This window comes from Callithrix jacchus, chromosome 1, assembly GCF_049354715.1.
Source record: "Callithrix jacchus isolate 240 chromosome 1, calJac240_pri, whole genome shotgun sequence".
Lineage (NCBI taxonomy): Eukaryota > Metazoa > Chordata > Mammalia > Primates > Cebidae > Callithrix > Callithrix jacchus.
The window spans coordinates 34,117,340-34,144,378 of NC_133502.1; the positions used below are offsets into that span (position 1 = coordinate 34,117,340).

Consider the following 27,039-nt stretch of genomic DNA (forward strand, 5'->3'; position numbering starts at 1 on the left):
GTCTAGTATGTGGGCTTTTCAGATTAGCTACTTTTATTTAATACCTGGCAATATTTACATGAGTATTCTACATGTCCTTTTGTGACTTGATACCTCATTTCTTTTTATGACTGAATAATATTCCATTGCATAGATTACCACTCCATTTATCCATTCACCTACTAGATTATATCTTGGTTGCTTCCAAATTGTGGCATTTAAGAAAAAAATGCTATAACCATTCATGTGCAAGTTTTTGTGTGACCATATATTTTAAGTAAATCTTCATACCAAATCAAGGAGTATGATGACTAAATCTTATCTTAAGATGAGGTTTAGGTTTGTAAGAAACTGCAAATTGTCTTCCAAAGTGGCTGTACCATTTTAGTTTTCCACCAATAATAAATGACAGCTTATTTTGCTCCATGCTCTTTTGTCTAGTTGTATTAGGATTTTAAATCTCCTAAATTATAAGATTGGAAATTAATCAAGCTATATGTTTTCTGGAAAAAAATACCCTCACAATCTATTTTAATGATGAAAATAATAGACTGGGGTACAGGAAATGACATTTTGTACTGCAAAAGTTAGCACTGGTCTTCAGTCCTGCTCTGTATCAAAGCCAAATGATACAGCATTTCTAGTGTTAAAACTCTATAAATTATCTGCTTTAGAGTTGCTTTACAAACACTGAGCTAGATTTTCCTTTTCACAGATGCTGGCACTGGCCTGTACCCTAAATGGCCATAAGTGAAACAACCCCTTTCACTACTCTTGCAGAAAATCAAAGAAATCCAGCCTTACATCTCAATATAAGGACCTGGAACAGTTTAAATTGAGGCTATGAAGCAGCTGGGAAAGTCTCTCCTTTGTAGCTCTCTGGAGTATCTAATTACTTGTCTATGATATTTGTAACCTCTTCAAAACAGTCTGCATAACCATTTGGATAAATATTTAAAATATTCTAAATTTATTCATATTCTAATAAATAATTAGAGCTACCACTAAATCTACAATATACATTTACTGGCACATAAAATAAACTGGAAGATGTGATTGCTTATATATTCCTCTGAATAATATGAAAGGACCACTTAGAAACTATAGCACTTCACACCTATGGTTAACTTTCTACAACTTAAAGAGTGCCTTAAAGAGTTTTCACGTGGGATTTAGATTAAACATACCTGGATATATGCATTAAATATAATAAATATAGGTATTGTGTATAAGTATTTTATAGGATATTTTTGGATATTCATGTTTATAAACTATTAGTTACATTTGAAGTAAAATTCACTGTATACAGCTATTGTATTAAAAAACAAAGTATGTACACCTAGTTTCCTTTTTTAAAGCAGAATTGAAAGAAAATAATGTGCAGTTCTGCCTATACTGATAGATGACATTAATGAAATAGTGCTTTTATTGTATTATTCTCAGTATCTGCAACTTCACCATAGAATAAGGAGAAATTGCCCTATCTTTTGTCATAGGGATGACAACTTGAACTTTGGTAAATAATGACTAATATAACTTTGTACAAATATTTTTCACCATAACCCTTTTCCTCAAAGTCTCTGGGATTTAATTTAATTATTTATTATGTGTTCATAATGTCACCTTTTAAGGAAGTCAAGATCGATAGGTATAATTTGAAAGGGAGTGCACCCCCAAACATCTAAATGTCCCCCTCACATATCATACTAACTCATATCTCACTATTAAGGGTTTATTCCATTGGGATGGAGTTTTAAGAAATTTAAATATTCAAAATATCCAACATAGAGGCAAATTCAAAAATTTTAAAGCTCACAGGAAGTCTCTATTTTTATCAATGGCTACCTGATCAGGCAAGAACTAGAGAAAGACTAGGTGAAAACAAGATAGAGAGAGAGGGATAAGAAACAGCAGAAGCACTCACTTTCCATGGGGTCAGGAGAGGGTGCCAGAGCTCCACTGCTTATACTTTACATATATAGTTGTATACATATTCATGAGTATGAGAGTATAGCAAAATTTTGCCCACCTACCTCTTAACATTGATAAAGCATGACTTCCTTTAAATTATTATCTTTCCAGATTTAAGTGTTTTGGTTTTATTTTGAAGTATTCTTTCCCAAAAGCAGATATCAACTCTATGGCACTTAATATGTAAAACAGCTTAATGCACAATGGCCAAGGGCAGTGGAAATACAGCAGATCTAGATTTCATTTCTGGCTCCATCAAATGCAATGTGTGATATCATATTGACTTCAATTTCTTCGTTTCCAAATAGACAAAATAAAAACAATAATAACATGTCAAATTGTTTAGAATGAATATTTACAATTTATGCATATAACATTATTTCTCACACTTAAACATTGGATAACATTTTAAAAATTACAATAGTTCTATCCATTATGAAATATTTCTAATAGTTTTTCTCCTTACTTCAACTTTATTGTAAAGATTTAATTAAATAAACTATAAATAATGATGTCTGGTAAAATATAAGATGCATATAAATGGGGTAAGTTTGTGTGCTAAATTAATACTACTGTTCTTTCATTAACATAGGAGAATGGGACAATTAGACTATTTTATTATTAGATGTTATTTATTTTGTAAAATACTGTAGGACAGTGCTTCTGTGTATAGATATAATGTCTGCATTTATGAAAAAACTATAGTTGGGAGAAGTAATAAGCTTTTGGGTTTTTGTTCTGTGCCTCTATTACCTTTAGGACATGCTTCCTCAGTGCTCGAACTCCAAACTGCATTAGTGTTAGTGCATGGATTTGAGTTTGTCTTTCTATATTTAGGTAAATGTGGCTCTGTCTCTATATTACAACACAACAGATAAGTTTATGTGTATGTCTTTTGAAATTATTCACAAAAATTGATTATCCCATCCTTTATATTCTATAAGTTTCAATGTATTTCCTTTTGCAATAATTGGTCCATCACTTTTTTAAATAAACTTTTGCATAATTGTAGCAACAGAAATGCTATAAATTTTATAGAGCATGCCAGGACATTGTCTTTTCTTTTCTTTTTTCCTTTTTGATAAACAAGGTCACAGTTTACCATATAGGCTGGAGTGCAGTGGCTGCGATCATAACTCACTGCGGCTTCCTAGATCTCCTGTGCTCAAGTGATCCTCTCATCTCCACTTACTGGGTAGCTGGGACTACAGGCAAGCGCTACCACTCCCAGCTAATTTTTCACTTTTATTTTTTGTAGAGACAAGAGTTTTACCATGTTGCCCAAACTGATCTTGAGCTCCTGGGCTTAAGGAATCTGCCTGCCTCCATCTCCCAAATTGCTGGAATTACAGGTGCGAGCGACTGCACCTGGCTCATGCCATGGTCTTTTAAAAATCATTTGGCTGCATTCTCTGCACTAGAGCAAAAACATATATGCAAAAGTCTTAAGCTGCTATAAACCAAGAAGAACACAGTGCCTTTGAAGATATTTAATCAAAGGTCAAAAATAAGAAATGTCAAATGAAAGAAAAATTTATAATCAATTTTTAATGTAAAATAGCTTTTATATTATTTATTGTGGTTTTGATAGTTTAAAAGATTACAATCTTGTGGTTATAATTATCAATAATTACCTAACCTTGGGTATGTTAGGCAAACTTTGATGAAATTAGTTTTGTGTAAAATTCTTTACTGAATAAACTAATTTGTTGAAAAAAATAAAGAACTTAGAAATTCATCAGTAATCTTAGTTAACACTACTAAAGATGGCCACATGGCATGGCTGCAATAGTCATAACTGTTTTCAAAAACTCAGTTATTTTCTAGATGGAACTGTGACCCTAGATACAATTTCAGATCTACATTTAGCCAAAATGTTTCACAATTGGGTAAGGACACATTCCTATATTTCTTTTTTATTTAAATATATATTTTATTGCACTTTAAGTTCTAGGGTACATGGGCAGATCATGCAGGAACATAAATGGCAATGTGGTTTGCTGCCTCCATGTCCCCGTCACCTATATCTGTTTTCCCTCCCCAACCTCCCTACACCCTGCTGTCCCTCCTCTATTTCCTGCCAACAGACCCCAGCATGTGTTGCTCCCCTCTCTGTGTCCATGTGTTCTCATTGTTCAACACCCACCTATGAGTGAGAACATGAGGTGTTTGATTTTCTGTTCTTGTGTCAGTTTGCTGAGAACAATGGTTTCCAGATTCATCCATGTCCCTACAAAGGACATGTACTCATTATTTTTTATGGCTGCATAGTATTCCATGGTGTATATGTGCCACATTATCTTTGTCCAGTCTATCATCAATGAGCATTTGGGTTGGTTCCAAGTCTTTGCTATTGTAAACAGTGCCACAATGAACATACACAGGCATGTGTCTTTATCATAGAACTATTTATAATCCTTTGGGTATATACCCAGTAATGGGATTGCTGGGTCAAATGGAATTTCTATTTCTAAGGCTTTGAGGAATTGCCACACTGTCTTCCACAATGGTTGAACTAATTTACACTCTCACCAACAGTATAAAAGTGTTCCTATTTCTCCACAATCTCTCCAGCATCTGTTGTCTCCAGATTTTTTAATGATTGCCATTCTAACTGGCGTGAGAGCATATCTCAATGTGGTTTTGATTTGCATTTCTCTAATGACCAGTGATGATGAGCATTTTTCATATGTTTTTTGGCTTAATATATGTCTTCTTTTGAAAAGTGTCTGTTCATATCCATTGCCCACTTTTGAATTTTTTTTTTCTTGTAAATCTGTTTTAGTTCTTTGTAGATTCTGGACTAAAGACTTAAACATAAGACCTAACACCATAAAAACCCTAGAAGAAAACCTAGGCAAAACCATTCAGGACGTAGGCATAGGCAAGGACTTCATGACTAAAACACCAAAAACATTGGCAACAAAAGCCAAAGTAAACAAATGTGATCTAATTAAACTCTGGAGCTTCAGTATAGCAAAAGAAACAATCATGAGAGTGAACCAGCAACCAACAGAATGGGAAAAAATTTTTGCAATCTATCCATCAGACATATTCGTACATTTCTATGACAGGCTTTTAGTAGGCCATTTGCCTACTTTATTAGACATTATTGAGTTCAGAGAATATACTAGAGTTAAAGGCTAGAATTCACAGTTTTAGAAATTAAGTATGCATTGTAGCAGGGAGAATTATTTCTGCCTTTGATCTGTGACCAATAAATCACAAGACAGCACCCATCTTCAGATGAAGTAGAATATTTGGCCACAGTCACTTTGATATCAGTTTTACTAAAGTGTCATCACATCAGCCCTGTCAAGTATTTAATTACAGAATTGCTTTTACTAGGAAATACATGCAGTTGATATTTTCCACCTTATTCATCTCAAACTTTACCAGCTTTTAGGGAAACTCTTAATATCTACATTTTTATTATTTTGTATAATTTAATTTTGATTTTTTTAATTTGAAAAAATATACAGCATGTTCTAAGACTGTTAGAACTGAATTTTGAGTATAAATCAAAGCAATCTGTTTTGAAGAGCAGTTTGGTAGTATTTCGAATTTTGCTATCAGACAACATAAAATTTCACACACACACACACACACACACATACACTAATACATGAACAAATATTTTTACAGTCCCTTTGATTGATAATGAATCATTTGGTTATGAAGATGCATACCCTCTTTTATGTGGAAGAAAGTTTCTTCTATTATTTAACTTATGATTATTCTCATTTTTATCTTCAATTCTTCTATATTTCCTAATTCACGTATATCAGAGGATGCTGTTATACATGAATTCTCTAGCTACTTCCATTCTCTAGCTTGCTTCTCTTGTCACTGATCTTCTAAATTTAAGAAAATATATTGACCTCGATTTCTCTACTGTTTAATCTTATAGTTATTGCCTCCTTGATAGTATTTTATTTTTATATGGTACTTTTGTTTGTCACTTGAAAGCATGTTCTCCAAACTCAATTTGTTGTCTTCATACTAACGACATTTGTTTTCAAATATTGTCGGCACTATGTGCCATATACTGTAAGGAGACAGAATGCCTTTTGTATATTACAATATTTTTTCAAAATTCTTAGATAATTATCTGTTTCTAGCCATGTAATCATATAATATGCCTAATTATATTACTGTATTCTTTCTTTTAATACATTCTTTTTGGAAGTTTAAATGTGTTCTGTCAAGATATATTGCAGATCCTTCTTCAAATACTTGCATTATAGAAAAAGGGAAAAGGAAGAAATTTGTGTTTAGTCCGATTTTTTTTTTTTCATCTTGCTGATCCAGTTTGCCATAATATGTGAAGACCAAGTTAACTATGTGGGCAGCTGTAAACCAGGCAGGAGGCCTGTACGTGGTCAGGTTGCTCTAGGTAGGAACTCTGCAAACTGTAGATTCCGAGTCATGCTTAGGGGCACCTGCTCCCCTGTAACCACCACACTTGCTAGCTTGACAGCATCCTCAGCTTTTGCCAGATTGGGAGCTTAACAAGGATCAATGCCAAGTTAGAATTCTATTGGAGTGAACTGCCAGGCAGGACAAGCATAGTAGGGAAGAACACACCATTGCTCAAGGTTTTGTTTTGTTTGTGTCTGTGTTTTGGTACTAGCTCAAAGATAGTTGGTGCATAGTTCCTCTTTTCTAAAAGATACAATTGCCCTTTTACAAAACCCACTACAATGCCTACATTTTACTCAGGCTGCATTTCATGCCAAGACTTGGTTAGAGATGAGTTTTGTGCCCAGGGCTTCATGGAGGTAGCCCTGTCACCATTTTCTGAACAGCTCAGCTTGTTCCTACCAACAATCCCATTGCTTCATCTCCATCTAAGCTTCTAATAATAAAACCCTGGGAGTTTTCTTGTGCCTTCTGATGATTTCATTTACTCTGTTTAAAAGCAAAATAAAACATGAACACATAAAAATATCTCATAACTATTTATATCCTGCATAGAAGTCTCTAGTTCATTGTTGTTGGCACTCTTTCCTCTTCTGATTTAGGATTTTTATCTTTTTAAAAATTGTCCTTTATTATTACAGACGTAATTTTAAAACAATGGAAATCTTAGAATAAATTGCTCGTTAACATCTTCCAAAATAAAATTTCTGTTTTAATTTCCGCATAAGGTCTTCTGGACCATATCTTTGAATAATCAATTTTGACATATTTATATATCTATATATGTATAATGCTTAGATATAATATTATGTATTATCTCTCAAATATGCATAGCTCTCTATACATACAAGCCTTGTTTTTCTTCTTTTACATCATCCCTCGTCCTCTATCCTACCCACTATAGGTAGACAAGATTAGTATTTTGGAGGTGTGGCGTTGTGAGAGGTGATTAAATCATGGGGACAAATTTCCCCCTTTGTGCAGTTCCTATGATAGTTAAGTAAGCTCTGGGTGACATCTGGTCATTTAAAAGTGTTTGGCACCTCCCCCTGCTCCTGCTCCAGCCATGTGAAGTGCTGGCTCCTCCTTTGCCTTCCACCATGATTGTAAGTTTCCTGAGATCTTTCCAAAAGCCAAGCAGATGCCAGTATAATGCTTTCTGTACAACCTATGGAGCCATGAGCAATTAACCTACTTTCTTTCTAAATTACCCAGTTTCAAGTTTTGTTTTAGAGCAATGTGAGAACAGATTAATACAAGGAGGGAGGATGGGTGTGGGGCAGTGACTGAAAACCATTAGGCAATGTGCTCAGTATCTTGGTGACAGAATCAGTTGTATCCTAACCTCAGTATCACCAAATATACCCAGGAAACAAACCTGCATTTGTTTCCCATGAATCTAAAATAAATGTTGAAATTTTTTAAAGTAAATAATAAAAGCTGCTTTGCTGTAACCAATTCATACCATGAGAAAAAAGAAAATAAGCCACTTGATTTTGAAAATATATGTAGTTATAATTTTAATAATAAAATGTATTAGTAAACAAAAACTATTATACTTTAGGTTAAAATAATGAATTCATTTTTTCTTTAAAATATAAAAGTAATATACCCAGATCAAAATGCATGGGTGGATTGACATATTCATTATTGTGAATGGAATCCACTTATTTAACTATTCCTTAGTGACGTTTATATTGTTTATATTTTCTGCAAGTACAAGGTATATTGTTTATATTTTGCAGTAGTATTTCCCATATATAAATATATTTCTAGTTAATATTTTATTTAATGGATAGGCTGAAAAAGTAACACTGTGTTGAGGAATTTCTATGGTTTTAATTTTGAAAGTTTTAATGTCAAATTCTTTGCATGACAGCCGTGACATTAGATTTGAATGATATCTTAAGAAGTTTCTGGCTGGGGCTGGTGGCCCAGCCTATAATCCCAGCACTTTGGGAAGCCAAGGTGGGTGGATCATGAGGTCAGGATTTTGAGACAAGCCTGGCCAATATGATGAAACCCTGTCTCTACCAAAAATACAAAAATTGGCCAGGCATGGTGGCAGGAACCTGTAGTCCCAGGTAGTCAGAGGCTGAGGCAGGAGAATTGCTTGAACCCGGGAGGCGGAGGTTGCAGTAAGCTGAGGCTGAGATCCCGCCATTGCACTCCAGCCTGGGCAACAGAGTGAAACTCCATTTCAAAAAAAAAAAAGAAGTTCCAGTGACTTTTTAGGATTTGTGGATTCGTTTTTGAGCATAACAATCACCTACTGATGCAATTTTAAATGAGTCAGGAAACTGAAAGAAGTTGAGTCCTGCTTGTCAAAACAAAAGGAACATATAAATGGTGGAGGAGAAAGGGGGACGATAGACCAAACTTCTTTTTAAAGAGTTTGACACAAATGTTATCACCAAGAATTGGGAACAATTGGTAAATAAATTGAAGTATACCAAAATAATGGAGATGTTAAAAATAATACTGGGTTTGTATGTATTGTACATGGGAAGAATTTGCAGAATATGTAAAACATGACCCCTTATAGAGCTACGTAAAAGAAAAACAAACAAGTTTGCATATAGACACAGATAAATGCCTGAAGCTGGTAACTGAAGGCTATACTGCTAACAGCTGTTGAACCTGGGGAAGATGGTAAAATTAACCATCAGTGCAGAACGGCCTTCATTTTTATCTCTATATTACCTGAAATAGTTTCATTTATGGCAAACATGTATTTGTTTGCTACATGCAGTTTTAAAAGAGGTAAAAAGCAGAGGAGGATGAGATGAAGGAAGAGAAGGAGGGGGAGGGAGAACAGAGGTGAAAATTGAATCAGGTCAAAGTCCAAAACTGCACAGTGGTTTCAGAATAAAAAAACACAGGCATTGTCTGGCTTATTCAATTTCTGCTCTTTGTGTTGCCTTTTTAGTTGAGATAATTTTTTTCACCAGCTCACCTCAGCATCTTCCAAACATACCATCATTTTTTTTCTTCCTTTTCTAGTTTTCTTCTTGATAACGTATATTATTAGGGTTTTTAGAGAAATGCCTACTTGATTTATGAAATATCATCTGTGAATGCATTATAAAATATGAGCCACTATTTTATACATCTATTTAGGTTCATAAGTATTTTCAACTTCTGTTTGTGTTTCCTAGTGCTTATAGTTTATACAGTTACTTTTGGATTTCCAGAATGCTTTTGGCAATTTATTTGAAAGGCAGCCTCTTATATAAATGAGGAAACACCCCCAGATGGACTGAAGAAGGTAATGTTAAAATGAACATTTGTCACAATGGAACTGACTTCTTTAGTAAACAAAGGCTGTGACGGCTGGAAAATATTCCCCTTACTCTCTATTTCTTTTCTTTTCTTTTTTTTTTTTTTTTTTGAGACGGAGTTTTGCTCTTGTTACCCAGGCTGGAGTGCAATGGCGCGATCTTGGCTCACCGCAACCTCCGCCTCCTGGGTTCAGGCAATTCTTCTGCCTCGGCCTCCCAAGTAGCTGGGATTACAGGCACGTGCCACCATGTCCAGCTGATTTTTTTTGTATTTTTAGTAGAGACGGGGTTTCACCATGTTGACCAGGATGGTCTCAATCTCTCGACTTCGTGATCCACCCCTCTCGGCCTCCCAAAGTGCTGGGATTACAGGCTTGAGCCACCGCGCCTGGCCCTTACTCTCTATTTCAACTTTCAAGTACTTAAATATCCTTTAAAAAATATAAAGCTTTACTGAAAGGTGTAAACATTTGATATGGTTTGGATCTATGTCCTCACCCAAATCTCATGTTGAGTTGTAATCCTCAGTGTTGGAGGTGGGGCCTGGTGGGAGGTAACTGGATCACAGGGATGGAGTCCCCATGAATTGTTTAGCACCATTCCCTTAGCGCTGTTGTCCTGACAGATATCTTACAAGATCTGGTCGTTTAAAAGTGTGCAGCACCTCCCTACTTCTCGCTCTTCTTCCTGCTCTCGTCATGTAACACACGCCTGCTCCCCCTTCTTCTTCCAGGACCTAACTTTCCTGAGGCCTTCCCAGAAACCAAGCAGATATCAGAATCATGCTTCCTGTACAGCCTGTGGAACCATGAGCCAATTAAATTACTTTATATATTACCCAGTGTCAGGCATTTATAGCAATGTACTGATAACATTTCTACCAGAATAGAATGGACTGATAACATTTCTACCAGAAAAGTCTTGCCTTACCCGTGCCTAATTTTGAACTTGATGACTTTTGATCCACTTGAACAGCGTTCATTATTGTGCTACTTTGGCACACAGAAGATGCTGTTGCTCCTTCCTGTTATAGGCCTATGAATAAAGATTTCTCTGCAGCACATGTACTTTTCCAAGAGTAATATTTAGCATGGTCTTCTCTCCTTCCCACCTGTAGAATGTATAAAGGATATCAGAAAAGTATTATGCCAGAAACAGAATCAAGTCTCATAGCTCTATGTTCAAAGTTATGTTTTAAGTCAAATAGATTAAGAAAGATATATTATCACTTCTCCAAGCAAATCAAAATACTTCATAGTTATTAAAATCACGATTTCTCTTTCTCTGCTGCTCTCTATTTCAGCCTTTCCTTCTCTCTTTTATCCCTCTTTTAAGCCTGTTTTAATGATATTTAAATAAATGCTCTTAGATAATGAAACTTGTCTAATATAGAGATTTTTGGAATGACTCATTCACTGTATTGGTTCACCTTGTGTGACATGCATACTGAAGAGTTCATAAAAAAATGACAACATGCTTAATTGCCCTACTTGAATCAGTGATCTAAATAGTCTTTTATATCTTAAATAATTCTGTTTAATTCAAGCCATTAGAGTGACAATAATTTTAAGGAATATGCTATTGAAAATTGCTGTTCTTTTACATATCTGAAATCTTAACTTCAGGCCTAGAACTCTATTAATGAAAATACAATTTCAGCCTTACCAACCATTCATGAAAGTAAATTTATCTTTATACAGTGTATTAAAAAATGCATTTATTTCTTATAAATGAAAGCTGGAGAGATGTTGGGGTTGGTTGGTTGTTTCTTTTTTTTTTTTTTTTTGCTACTACATTATTTAAAATCTGGTCCATAGATGCTAAAAAAACAAAAATCCTAGTTTTATGTAGCTTGTTCCAGTAGTCTAAAAAATGTATCAAACCTAATTGGTGCTAACATTGGGATTAAAAACTAGCATGGGTTAACTATATTTTTAGTTTCCACCTGGTATCTGTTCTTGGGGCATTACCTAACTACCTTTATATAAGTTAGGTATGCAGTAAATAAAACATTTTTACAATTGTAGATTCACCGAGTACCTGTGCAGGTTTGTTACATAGGTACATTGTATAATGCTGGGGTTTGGGCTTCTACTGAACCCGCTGCCCAAATAGTGAACACTGGATTCAGCAGGTAGTTTTTCAACCCTTGCCTCTCCCTCTCCACTTTTGGGAGATCCACTCTTTCTGCCTTCATGTCTGTATGCAATACAAAAAAATTAGGACCCTTTTTTGTAAGTGACAGAAAGTTTGATCAAAACTGTCTTAAATAAAATGGAAATGTATTACCACAAAATTGAGATATTCAGCTTGTGTTAATTTCAAGCACAGATAAACAGAAAAATTACCATTAGTAATTCTTTTGTCTTTTTTACTCACCAGTTTAAAATATACATTTCATCTGTTTTTTTAGTATATTCAGTTACAGAACCATCACCACTATCTAATTTTAGTATATTTTCATCACTACAGAAGGAAATCCCATATTCATTATGAATCACTCCTCATTTCCCGCTTCTCCAGTCATAGGCAGACAGCAGTATACTTTCTCTCTTGATGGATTAGCCTATTCTGGATTTTACTATAAATGCTCTCATATAGTATGTAGTCTTTTGTGATTGGTTTCTTTTGCTTAGCATAATGTTCTTTAAGTACAACCATGTTGTTGTATGTATCAGTATTTCATTCCTTTTTATATCCAAATAACATTTGTAATATACTACAGAATATATGGGTATGCAACATATGTTAATTCTTTCTTCAGTTGATGCATATTTAAGTTGTTTCTATTTTGGTATTATAGGTGGGCAGTCTTTTCACTTTCCAGATGGTGTTCTTAAAATGCAAACTTTTTTTTATGCATTTGTCATGTACAAAATGATAAAGTATGTATATTTTATGTAATAGTTTAATCTAGCTAATTAATAATGTATTGCCTCAAATAGTTCTAGTTTTTGAATAATAACATTTAACATCTACTGTCTATGCATTTTTCAAGAACACAATATATCATCAACTTTAGTCACCTTACAGCCACCTTGCACAACACATCTCTTGAACTTATTTCTCCTAAGTAGAATTATGTATCTATGGATCTACATCTCCTAGTCACTCAATCCCTGCCAATAATCTCAACCTCTGCTAACCACCATTTTACTCTCTACTTCTATGACATCAACTTTTCTAGATTCCACATTTGAATGAGATTATGTGGAATTTGTCATTCTGTGCCTAGTTTAGTTCAGTGAGCATAATTTCTTCCATGTTTTTCCACGTTGTTGCAAATGACTGTGATGAAATCCAATTTACTGATACATTTTTTTGGTTACTTGTACGTTTGGTGTCATATATAGAAAATCATTGTCTAACCCAAACTCACAGATTTACTCCTGTGTTTTTTTTTAATTTGTATAGTTTTAGCTCTCACATTTAGGTCAATGGTCAGTTTTCATTTCATTTCTGTATACATAGTGTGAGGTAGGAGCCCAACTTCATTTTTGTGCATGTGGTAACCAATTGTTTTAGCCACATGGTTGAAAGACTGTTACTCTCCCACCTGAGTTGCATTGGTACCCTTGTCAAAATATATTTACTCTGAAAATAAAGGTTTATTTTTGGATGCTATTTCTTTTCCATTGGTGTAAATGTCTCTTCTACCCTAGTACCATACTGTCCTTATTACTGAAAATGTTTAGTAAGTCATGACATTGGGAGAAATCTGTCTTCTAATTTTGTTCTAATTTTAAAGATTTTTAAAAATATTCTCCATCCTTTACATTTCCATACAAAATTTAGTATTAGCTTCTAACATTCCACAGACATAAAAATTGAGAATGTGATTGGGATTGTTTGAATCTACCATATGATTAGTTCGGGGAGTATTTCAATTTTAATGACGTTAAGTTGACCAATCACTGAACATGGAATTGCTTTGTATTTGTTTAAATATTTTCTCACCTTCGATAATATTTTGTAATTTTCAGTGCACAAGTCTTGAATTTCTCTTGCTAAATCTATTTCTCTGTTTTATTTGTTGCTGTTTTTTTTTTAATTGATGCTACGGGAAATGGAATTATTTTCTTTATGTAATTTTTATATTCTTCACTGTTAGTACAGGGAAATACTATTGTTATTGTATGCTAATTTTATATTCTTCAGCCTTACTAAATTTATTAGACATACTAGACATAATCAGGTGTGGGTGTGTTTAATTATGCTTGTGTGTGTATTTCTTAGGATTTTATATATAGAAAGAAGGTCATCTTATCTATGAGTAGAGATAAATCATTACTTTTTTCTTTCCAAAATAAATTTCATTTTTTAAAGATTTTTATCATCTCTTTTATTATTTTTAATTTTTGCATGTACATAATAAGCATACATACTTATGGGCTACGTGAGATATTTTGATACAGACATGAAATGCATAATAATCACATCTGGATAAATGGGATATCCATTACTGAAAGCATTTATCCTTTGTGTTACAAATAATCCAGTTATACTGTTTTAGTTATTTTAATATATACAATAATATTACTGACTAGAGTAACAATGTTGTACTAGCAAATGCAAAGTCTTACTCATTCTCTCTAACTATTTTCTTGTACCCATTAACCATCCTTACACCCTTGTCCCTCTGATGCTAGACTCTGGTAACGATCCTTCTACTCTTTATCTTGATGAGTTCAATTGTTTTAATTTTTAGCTCCCACAAATCAGTGAGAACATGTGAAGATTATCTTTCTGTGCCTGGCTTCTTTCACTTAACACAATGTCCTCCAGTTCCATTCACGTTGTTGCAAATGACAGATCTCATTCTTTTTTTTTTTTAATGGCTGAATAATGCTCTATTGTGTACATGTACCATATTGTCTTTATCCATTAATCTGTTGATGGACACTTAAGTTGCTTTCAAATATTAGCTATTGTGAACAATGCTGCAACAAACATGGGAGTGCAGATATATTTTCAATCGACTGATTTCCTTTTTGCGGGTATATATTCATCAATGGGATTGCTGGATCCTATGCTAGCTCTATTTTTAATTTTTTCAGGAATCCCCAAACTGTTCTCCATTGTTGTACTAACTGACATTTCCACTAACAGTGTACAAGGGTTCACTTTTCTCCTCATCCTTGTCAGCATTTGCTATTGCCTGTCTTTTGGATATAAGAAAGCCATTTTATTTGGGGTGAAAATATATCTCATTGAAGTTTTAATTTGCTTTTCTCTGATGATCAGTGATGTTAAATAGCTCTTCATATGCCTGTTTGCAATTTGTACGTCTTCCCCTGAGAAATGTCCATTCAATTATTTTGCCCATTTTTAATCTAATTATTATCTTTTTCCTATGAAATTGTTTGAGCTCCTTATATATCTGGTTCTTAATCACTTCTCAGATGGGTGGTATGCAAATATATCTCCCATTCTGTCTGTTGTCTCATCACTTTGTTGATTGTTTCCTCTGCTGTGCAAATGCTTTCTAACTTGATGTAATTCCATTTGTCAATTTTTGCTTTGATTTCCTGTGCTTGTGGAGTATTACTTAAGAAATTTTGCCAAGACCAATGTCCTAGGGATTTTTTCCAATGTTTTCTTGTAGTAGTTTCATAGTTTGAGGTTTTAAATTTAAGCCTTTAATCCATTTTGATTTCACTTTTGTATATGGCAACAGATAAGGATCTAGTTTCATTCTTCTGCATATATATATATATATATATATATATATATATATATATATATATCCAGTTTTCCCAGCACAATTCAATGAAGAGACTGTGTTTTCTTCAGCAGAGGTTCTTGGCACTTTTGTCAAAAGGATTCATTTCTGGAATCTCTATTCTTTTTCATTAGTCTTTGTGTCTCTTTTATGCCAGTACGATGCTGTTTTGATTACTATAGTTCTGTCGTATAATTTGAAGTCAGGAAATGTGATGCCTCCCTCCAGTGTTGTTTGTTTTGTTTTGTTTCATTTTTCACTCAGAATAACTTTGGCTATATACATTTTAGAATTTTTTTTCTATTTCTTTGAAGAATGTCATTGGTATTTTGATAAGAATTGTATTGAATCTGTAGATTGCTTTGGGTTGTGTAGACATTTTAAAAATATTAATTCTTCAAATCCATGAACATGAAATATTTTTCAATTTGGGGGGATCTTCTTCAATTTATTTCATCAGTGCTTTATAGTTTTCATTATAGAGAGCTTTTATGTGTTTGATTGATTCCTAGGTATTAAATTTTATTTGTGGTTATTGTAAATGGGATTAATTTCTTATTTCCTTTTCAAATTGCTCACCATTGGCAAATAGAATTTCTGAATTATTGCTTGCTAATTTTGCATCTTGCAACTTTATTGCATTTGTTTCTTAGTTCTAATATATTTTGTGTGGAGTCTTTAGGTTTTTTCAAATATAAGATTATATCATCTGCAAACAAGGGTAATTTGGTATCTTCCATCCATTTTGGATGTCATTTATTGCTTTTGTCTGACTGCCCTAGCTAGGACTTCCAGTACTATGTGAAATAACAGTGGTAAAAGTGGGTATCCTTGTTTTTTCCAAATCTTAGGTGAAAGGCTCTCAGTTTTTCCTCATTCAGCAACACTAGTTGTTGATCTGTCATATGTGGCCATATCAAATTTTTGAAAGAATTTTATCATGCTCTGATCTTTTTTATTTCTCTTCTACTAAGAAGAAAATGTTGAATATTATTAGATGCTTTTTTAGCATTAATTGAAATGATAGTATGATTCTTATCCTTCATTCTGTTGATATGATGTATCACATTGATTAATTTGTGTATGTTAAACCACGTTTTCATCCCAGGAATAAATCTCACTTGTTCATGATGTAATGTATTTTGTAATGTATTATTGAATTTACTTTGTTAATATTTTGTTGAAGATTTTTACATCAATATTTATCAGAGATATTTTCCTGTAGTTTTCTTTTTTATGATGTGTCTTTGACTGGTTTTGGTATCAGTGTAATACTGGCCTCACAGCATGAGTTTGTAAGTATTCCCTCCTCCTCTATCTTTCAGAATAACTTGAGTAGGATTGGTATTAGTTCTTTAAATGTTTGCCAGAATTCAGCAGTGAATCAGATACCAGGCTTTTCTTTACTAGGAGACTTTTTATTACAGCTTCCATCTCATTATTGGTTACTGGTCTATTCAGGTTTTCAATTTTTTTCTGGTTCAGTATTGTTACGTAATATGTATCTAAGAACCTGTCCATTTCTTCTGGAATTTCAAATTTATTGACATATAGTTACTCATAGTAGCCATAATGATCATTTGAATTCCTGTAGTATCAGTTTTAATGTCTCCACTTTCATCTCTAATTGTATTTATTTGTATCTTCTCTCTTTTTTTTAGTCTGGCTAAGGTTTTCCAATTTTGTTTATTATTTCAGAAACCAATGTTTTATTTTTTATGTTTTTTATTGCATTTTAGGTTTTGGGGTACATGTGAAGAAGATACAAGATTATTGCATAGGTACACACATAGTAGTGTGATTTGCCTCCTTCCTCTCATTATCTTTATCTGGCATTTCTCCCCATGCTATCTCTCCCCAACTCCCCACCCCCCACTGTCCCTCCCCTAATTCCCCCCAGTAGACCCCAGTGTGAGATGCTCTCCTCCCTGTGTATTCTCATTGTTCAACATCCACCTATAAGTGAGAATATGCGGTGTTTGATTTTCTGTTCTTGAGTCAGTTTGCTGAGAATGATGGTTTCCAGGTTCATCCACGTCCCACAAAGGATACGAACTCATCGTTTTTGATTGCTGCATAATATTCCATGGTGTATATGAGCCACATTTTCCCTGTTCAGCCTATCATCAATGGACACTTGGGTTGGTTCTAGGTCTTTGCTATTGTAAACAGTGCTCCAATGAACATTCTTGTGCATATGTCCTTATAGTAGAACGATTTATAATCATTTGGATGTATATACCCAGTAATGGGATTGCTGGGTCAAATACAATTTCTATTTCTAGGTCCTTGAGGAATTGCCACACTGTCTTCCACAATGGTTGAACTAATTTACACTCCCACCAGCAGTGTAAAAGTGTTTCTATTTCTCCACATCCTCTCCAGCATCTGTTGTCTCCATATTTTTTAATGATCACCATTCTAACTGGCGTGAGATGGTATCTGAATGTAGTTTTGATTTGCATTTCTCTAATGACCAGTGATGATGAGCATTTTTTCATATGTTTATTGGCCTCATGTATGTCTTCTTTTGTAAAGTGTCTGTTCATATTCTTTGCCCACTTTTGAATGGGCTTATTTGTTTTTTTCCTGCAAATCTGTTTTTGTTCTTCGTAGATTTTGGATATCAGCCCTTCGTCAGATGGATAGATTGTAAAATGTTTTCCCATTCTGTTGGTTGCTGATTCACTCTAATGACTTTCCTTTGCTGTGCAGAAGCTGTGGAATTTGATTGGGTCCCATTTGTCTATTTTGGTTTTTGTTGCCAATGCTTTTGGTGTTTTGGTTGTGAAGTCCTTGCCTACACCTATGTACTGAATGGTTTTGCCTAGGTTTTCTTCTAGAGTTTTTATGGTGTTAGGTCTTATGTTTAAGTATTCAATTCATCTGGAGTAAATTTTAGTGTAAGGTGTCAGGAAGGGGTCCAGTTTCTGCTTTCTGCACATGGCTAGCTAATTTTCCCAACACCATTTATTAAACAGGGACTCCTTTCCCCATTGCTTGTTTTTGTCAGGTTTGTCAAATATTGGATGGCTGTAGATGTGGGGTGTTGTCTCTGAGGCCTCTGTTCTATTCCATTGTTCTATATCTCTGTTTTGGTACCAGTACCATGCTGTTTAGATTACTGTAGCCTTGTAGTATAATTTGAAGTCCGATAGTGTATTGCCTCCCATTTTGTTCTTTTTGCAAAGAATTGACTTGGCTATGTGGGCTCTCTTTTGGTTCCATATAAAGTTTAAGGTGGTTTTTTCCAGTTCTGTGAAGAACGTCATTGGTAGCTTGACGGGGATAGTGTTGAGTCTGTAAATTACTTTGGGCACTATGGCCATTTTCATGATATTGATTCTTTCTAACCATGAACATGGATGTTTCTCCATCTTTTTGTGTCCTCTCTTATTTCATTGAGCAGTGGATTGTAGCTCTCCTTGAAGAGGTCCTTTACGTTCCTTGTTAGTTGTATTCCTAGGTATTTTATTCTCTTTGTAGCAATTGTGAATGGCAGTTCATTCTTGATTTGGCTCTCTTTAAGGCTGTTATTAGTGTATAGGAATTCTGGTGATTTTTGCACATTGATTTTGTATCCTGAGACTGCTGAAATTGCTTATCAGTTTCAGGAGATTTTGGGCTGAGATGATGGGGTCTTCTAAATATACAATCATGTCATCTGCAAACAGAGGCAATTTGACTTCCTCCTTTCCTATTTGAATACCTTTATTTCTTTTCTTGCCTGATTGCTCTGGCTAGAACTTCCAGTACTATATTGAATACAAGTGGTGAGAGAGGGCATCCTTGTCTAGTGCCAGATTTCAAAGGGAATGCTTCCAGTTTTTGCCCATTCAGTATGATATTGGCTGTTGGTTTGTCATAAATAGCTTTTATTATTTTGAGATACGTTCTGTCAATACCGAGTTTATTGAGGGTTTTTAGCATAAAGAGCTGTTGAATTTTGTCAAAGGCCTTCTCTGCATCAATTGAGATAATCATGTGGTTTTTGTCTTTGGTTCTGTTTATGTGGTGAATTACGTTTATAGACTTGTGTATGTTGAACCAGCCTTGCATCCCTCGAATGAATCCTACTTGATCATGGTGGGTAAGCTTTTTGATGTTCTGTTTCAATCAGTTTGCCATATTTTATTGAAGATTTTTGCATCTTTGTTCATCATGGATATTGGCCTGAAGTTTTATTGCTGAGTCTCTTCCAGGAAGATGTTGGTCTCATAAAATGATTTGGGAAGGATTCCCTCTTTTTGGATTGCTTGGAATAGTTTCAGAAGGAATGGAACCAGCTCCTCTTTGTATGTCTGGTAGAATTTGGCTGTTAACCCATCTGGACCTGGTATTTTTTGGGGTGGTATGCTCTTAATTGTTGCCTCAACTTCAGACCTTGTTATTGGTCTATTCAGGGTTTTGACTTCTTCCTGGTTTAGGCTTGGGAGAATGCAAGTGTCCAGGAATTTATCCATTTCTTCCAGGTTTACTAGTTTATGTGCATAGAGTTGTTTGTAATAATCTCTGAGAATGATTTGTATTTCTGTGGAATCTGTGGTAATATCCCCTTTATCATTTTTTACTGCATCTATTTGATTATTCTCTCTTTTCTTTTTTATTAATCTGAAAAGTGGTCTGTCTATTTTGTTGATATTTTTGAAAAACCCACTCCTGGATTTACTGATTTTTTGAATGGTTTTTTGTGTCTTTATCTCCTTCAGTTCTCTAATCTTAGTTATTTCTTGTCTTCTGCTAGGTTTTGAGTTTTTTTTATCTTGCTTCTCCAGCTCTTTCAATTTTGATGATAGCGTGTCGATTTTAGATCTTTCCTTGCTTCTCATGTGGGCATTAATTGCTATATATTTTCCTCTAGAGACTACTTTAAATGTGTCCCAGAGATTCTGGTATGTTGTGTCTTCGTTCTCATTGGTTTCAAAGTACATTTTTATTTCTGCCTTCATTTAATTGTTTATCCCGTCAACATTCAAGAGCCAGCTGTTCAGTTTCCACGAAGCTGTGTGATTCTGAGTTAGTTTCTGCATTCTGAGTTCTAACTTGATTGCACTGTGGTCTGAGAGACTGTTTGTTATGATTTCTGTTCTTTTCCATTTGCTGAGGAGTGATGTACTTCCATTTATGTGGTCAGTTTTAGAGTAGGTGTGATGTGGTGCTGAGAAGAAAGTATATTCTGTGGATTTGGTGTGGAGAGTTCTGTAAATGTCTATTAGGTTTGCTTGGTCCAGGTCTGAGTTCAAGTCCTGTATATTCTTGTTAATTTTCTGTCTTGTGGATCTGTCTAATATTGACAATGGTGTGTTAAAGTCTCCCACTCTTATTGTGTGGGAGTCTAAGTCTCTTTGTAAGTCATTAAGAACTTGACTGTGATGCATTGAGATTTTAAAATCTGTTGAGTAGTATATGTATCAGAAAACTTTTAATAAGCCACCTCAGAATCTCTTGGCTTCTGTCTGTGAGATCCTCAGTAATTTTGTTTTCACTTCAGTAACTGATACTTATTTCAAGGTATGTATCAGTTAGGTAGGTAGGCAGGTAGATCAGGTAGGTAATCTCCACCTGTGTGTATAAATCCCACAGTTCTTTGCCTTGCCCATGTCATATCTTCTGCCTCCCATGCTCTAAAATTCTATGGTTCTGCTCAACACTCTGATGCATAGTTAGTGCTTTAAAGGAGTAAGTTTTGGTCAATGGGTGTGGGAGAAAATAAGTTTTTCTTTCTAAAGACATCAGTTAGCACCGTTTTTAATGGATTTACCTTAGTAACAATAGTTACTTTGGATAAGACTTTGGAATGGTAATTCAATTTACTTCAGCAACACCATTGGCTTTTAGAGGTAAGATGGTGATAATCTCTGTCATAAAGTGGCAATAAAATTACTGAGACTGTAACATGTTTAATTGGGAGAGGGTGCAGGCAGAATTTGAAGTGCTGTAAAAAGCAGTGGTTGTGACAGTTGACTTGTATGATGGCAATGGTAATTATGCCAATTGAAAATGATTAGCTTCTGTAAATGGCATTGAAATTTTTGCAAAATGACAAGGTAGGCTTAGAAAAGCCACTGGGCAACTCATTTCATGCTATGAAATGTCAGTAGTTCTTATCCATAGATTTTAGACGGACTCTAATGTATTGTCTCGCAGCCACCAAAAAGACTGTGCTGAAAATTTAGCTCAGGATCTGTCAGGGCTACAAAGAAGCCTAATTACAAATGGTTCCAAGAAGGATTGTACCACTTGAACAAATAGTAAATTTTTTTTAAAAATCACATTCTGGAAAGATTTGCAGAAGTTAATGGAACTTATCTTCTTAAAAGATTTAAAAAATAGGTTGTCTTACTTCTCTTTTGAAAACTAGATGGGTTTTGGCAGATGACAATGGGCTACGATAATCCTAAACCACCATGTGGGATGCTGTATCTTACTGGAGCAGATCTACATAGACTCCCTCATTTGTATGATCTAACATATGCATTCTCTTCAGTCCCCATCAATAAAAACAATAGCAAGCAGTTCATCTTTACAGGACAATGCACATTCTCTGTATTGCCCCAAAACGATATTTATTCTCTGCTGTTTATCATAGGTTAATCTGTTGGGCACATTATTATCTTGCATTCCACAGAATATTGTACTTGTCCATTGAATTGGTGGTATTTTACTAATTGGAATTTTATTGGGCTGGAAGTAACAAGTAACATGTTTTTGGGATCTGGAGCAATTATCATTCCTTTACTGGCATAAAATTTTCAGTTTGCAAAGCAGCTGTTGTCATGCTACTGGCCACTAGTAGTATTGCTTCACCATAGGACACTTTGACTACAAAGTGCTTATGAAACATGAGCTATCCTTCACAAAATGAGTGTTACAAGATTTACTACATCGTAAGTTCCATCATGCCTATGAAAAAATGCATTGTAAAATAAAAGTGGTACATGCAAAGTTAGGCTCAACAATCCACAAAAGTTATGACTAAATGATATTGAACATCTCATGTTCCTCTCACTTGCCTCAGTGATGCTGATACCTATTCCTCAACTTTTAATTATGGTCTTATAGGGTGTTCCCTATAATTAACTGATAGTGGAGAAAAGAACTCACTCCAGATAGGATCAGAGATCAGTTGGCATGATATATTGGTATTAGCCAGAAATGGATCATTGTTCCATTAGATCTCCACTCAGGTACCTCTAATGAACAACAGTGAAATGAAAGAGTGCCTTCATGTTATTAAACTTCTGCTTTCTGACTTATATCTCACCATCCCTAGTTTGACATCCTCAATATCCTCTCACACATGTTACTCCTGTTCCTGCTATTACCTATAAACCAGTTCTTGCAAATTATCATATTTCTGTACAGTTTTTTTTTCCAGAAGGCACAAAGGTATTTTCTTACCCTTGCTTCTCTGTTACCTGGACCTAGTTCTTAGACTGGAGACAGGAAACAGACATAGGGTTAGATTTTTACTAAGATAAGCTCATGTTCTTGAGTGACCATTTTTCATTCTGAGTAATCAAGAGGTGAATGCTACTTTTCTCTAATAAGGAGATTACAGATCAAGCACCCAGGTGTACCTAGAAGAATAAAAATAACTTAGGCACTAAAGATTCTCCTGCTGGTCCAGTCTTATCATAGGTCTCACAGTCCTGATGTTTTACTCTCCTGGTTCTGACTTTGACGTGAGATCTTGCTGAGTTTCCATTTACTCTTTTTTATAGCTCTTTCACCGTTTATAATATGAGCCTTAGATTACTTTTCAGTAAGTTTTCCCAGCACTACAGAAATTAATGGTTTTTCAAAGGCTTCCATGAAGGCTCTGATTTTCACAGCATGCTGAAAATTGATAGTTAGCAAAATAAACAATTCATACATATGTAAAAGCCTCTAAATTTTTAACAAATCTAGCCAACTCCAAACACCTTTTATGTCATTGTTCTCATGTTGTACACCTATCACTGTTACTGCTTAAATTAGTGCTTTGCCTTTGACTTGAATCTTATCCTGATTCAAGACCGGTATGAGTCTTAGTAATTGTGATGCCTTCATATTTCAGCAGTTACTCCGGTCTCAATTATCAGCATTAACATGGTAATTACCAACTGACTGATGAGTGAATGAGTCTCAGAATCTTGTCCTAATGCCTCTTTTCTAGAGTTGCTCCTGGTATTAACTCTCCCCTTGTTATTTTTCCCGCTAAAACAAAGACTGAGATGAGGGTTGGTAAGCAGATATTTTCCTTTGAGAAGATTATAAACAATCAACATGGAGTCTTGGAATAATGAAAAAAAGGAAAGGGAAAAGTCAATCCTAGGATGAAGGAATTAGCAGGTTACTGCTGTGAATATTGGATTTTAATTCTAATGCGAACTCAGAGTACCTCCTAGCATGTTCCTCAAAATTGCTGCCTTAGACACAGGAGAGTATTTATAAATTCCTCCAGTAAATTTTTGACCATATATTGCCCCAAGGAGTGTTAGCACTTTCCAAAACTTTAGGGTCCAGGGGTACAAATATCAAATATGGTTCAGTGGGCTCCCATGTTTCCTAGAGGGAAATGGCAGAAAGGCCAGGAAGCTAAACCAAGAGATACATAGTAGAGTTGAGGTGAGCTTTTTCTCAAGTTTTATTTGAATTAATTTGATTGTTGCAATAATGAGTGAATCATGAATGGTACCTGAGATGACATAATATACTTCCAAGATAATGGGAGACATTTAGATTTTAAAACTCATTTCCTCATTTTACAAATATTTATTGAGCATCTATTATATAAAATATATTTCATAGTACTAACAATATATATTAGAATTCAATCTTGTACCCTCAAAATATTAAACTTAAATGAAGGTTTCAGATAATTCCATAATTTTTAAAAGTTAGGAGATGAAAGTGTATTTTTCTTTTTCTTTTCTTTTCTTTTTTTTTTGAGATGGAGTTTCACTCTTGTTGCCCAGGCTGGAGTGCAATGGGGCGATCTCGGCTCACCGCAACCTCTGCCTCCTGGGTTCAGGCAATTCTCCTGCCTCAGCCTCCTGAGTAGCTGGGATTACAGGCACGCGCCACAGTGCCCAGCTAATTTTTTGTATTTTTAGTAGAGGTGGGGTTTCAACATGTTGACCAGGATGGTCTCGATCTCTTGACCTAGTGATCCACGCTCCTCGGCCTCCCAAAGTGCGGGAATTACAGGCTTGAGCCACCGCACCCGGCCAAAGGTGTGTTTTTCAAGGTATAGATATGTTATTATTTTTCAACAGCTGAAGTGCTTCTGTATATCAAGAAAATGTTCATGAAAGCTCATGTAAATGTCTTAATTTTTCTATAGTTTCTGTTATTGCAACAATTATATTCATATTAAACCAGGAAATATGACTACATTAATCCAATTCTTATTTCTGTTAATAACACCATAGATGACACTATCACTTGACTTCAGATAGATTAGGTAAGTAGGCTTTCCCCTACTGGTAGACCAAGGTGAATAATTTCCATAGTTATTCATTCATGTCAGATAAAGACCTGGTAACAATATTGTTCAGACAAAGTAGAATAAAACCCTAATGCATGCATTAAATTTGTTGCTCTTACATTTCATCAGTGGCAAGTATTCTCCTTTGTAGGAGTAAGACAAGTGAGGCAATTATGAGGAAGATACATATATTTTATAGTTTCTGATACTTAGATGAGTATTCTTTTTTTTTTTTGTCTGATCAGAAGTTTATTTTCTTTGATATAAAGATGTTCAGTCTTCTAAAACTTGCTTTTGTTTTTCTGGGTGATTATCCAATATCCTGAAACTCATATGTCTATAGCAAGAAAAGTCTGTGGAGAGAGGATGAGCATAGGCCCAGTGAGTCCATTCTGCAGGTGTCACAGGGCTGAGGAGTTCCAAGGGTTTCATTAGACTAGTGTCCCGTACATAAACTTTGCCTTGGATCTCTTTCTCAAAACTCTTCAAGGATTGTTTCCTCCATCTTGTCTTTGTGTCTCTGAAAATGTCTTTATTTTGTTTTATTTCCCCAAAGGCTTCACCGATGATGACTTGTCTTTGGCCTGGTTTGGGAGACATGTCCTTCATAAGCACCATTCTAATCAGCTCAGAAGAATTCTGGCTCTAAAATTCTGCCTCCTTCAGTCCAAATACCTACCTTTCTTGATGCTTTCTTGCTTCAGAGTCAATGCACGCAACTATCATTCCTTCTTTTTCTTCTCCTTTTTTTTTTCAAGCAAGGGTAACATGGGTTTTTATCTATCTATTTTAAGTGAAAAATAAACTCTTATACTAAATACCTCAGGAAAACCCCTTTATATGCTTAAAGTAACTCGAGCCTTCAGAATAAAAAAGTTTTCTTTCATTGGGAGAAAGTGAAACTAAAAATGGCCAAATATTCTTAAGAAAACCCATAAATTGTGTTTCCTTTTTGAACTACACTCAGAAAGAACAATGTTTCCCCATTTCACATATATAACATTCTTCAAAATATTTTCTGTTGGTTGAGAAAAGCCACTCTAACTGTTTAGAAACTGGCTTAACCAAAACTTAATAATCACTCATGGGATAAACTTAACATTATAATAAAGGGCATTGAAGATGGCTTAAATTAATCGAAAGGTATCACAAGTCCCTGGATGGGATAATTTAATATTATAAATGGGAAAACTGGCAGACAGGAGACAAAACTAGATTGCAGCTCCCATTTGGATAGACAGAGCAGTGTGTGAAGACTCACATCATGACAAGGATGCCCACTCTTACCACTTCTACTAAACACAGTACTGGAAGTCCTAACCAGAGCAATCAGAAAAGAGAAATAAAGAGCATCCAAATTAGTACAAAAGAGGTCAAAGTGTTGCTGTTTACTGATAATATGATTGCAGATATAGAAAACCCAAAAGACTCCTCTAAAATGCTCACAGATCTGATAAAAGAATTCAACAAAGTTTCAGGATACAAAATTAATGTACACAAATCAATAGCTCTTCTATATACCAACAGCAATCAAGCTGAGAATCAAATTAAGAACTCAATTCCTTTTCCAACAGCTGTAGAAAAGTTGAATACCTAGGAATATACCTAACCAATGAGGTGAAAGACGTCTATAAGGAAAACTAAAAAAACACTGCTAAAAGAAATAATATAAGACACAACTAAATGCAAACACATCCCATGTTCATGTATGGGTAAAATTAATGTGAAAATCACCATACTGCCAAAGACAATCTACAAATTCAATGCAATTCTCATCAAAATACCACCAAAATTCTTCACAAAACTAGAAAAAGAAAATCATATGGAACAAAAAAAGGGTCTCTCATAGCCAAAGCAAAACTAAGCAAAACAAACAAATCTGGAGGCATCACATTACCTGATTTCAAACTACCCTACAAGACCATAGTCATCAAAACAGCATGGTACTGGTTAAAATCAAAACAAAAGATATGTAGACAAATGACAAATGGAAAAGAATAGAGAATCCAGAAATAAACTCAAATGATTTATAGCTAACTGATCTTTGACAAAGCAAACAAAACCAGAAAGTGGGGCAATGACACTCTACTTAACAAATGGCGCTGGGATAATTTGCAAGCGACATGTAGAAGGAATGAAATCAGATCCTCATTTCTCACCTTATACAAAAATAAACACAAGATGCATCAGGA

General features: G+C 34.7%; 1 long non-coding RNA gene across 2 annotated transcripts in view; it reads right to left on the reverse strand.

Annotated features, from left to right (window-relative positions):
- Positions 1 to 27,039, reverse strand: part of LOC108589297 (uncharacterized) — a 456,699-nt gene that overhangs the window by 5,877 nt on the left and 423,783 nt on the right. For both annotated transcript variants that reach the window (XR_013525681.1, XR_001908479.4), the window contains one exon: positions 10,584 to 10,764. This is a non-coding gene — a long non-coding RNA (uncharacterized LOC108589297). The remainder of the gene's footprint in view (positions 1 to 10,583; positions 10,765 to 27,039) is intronic.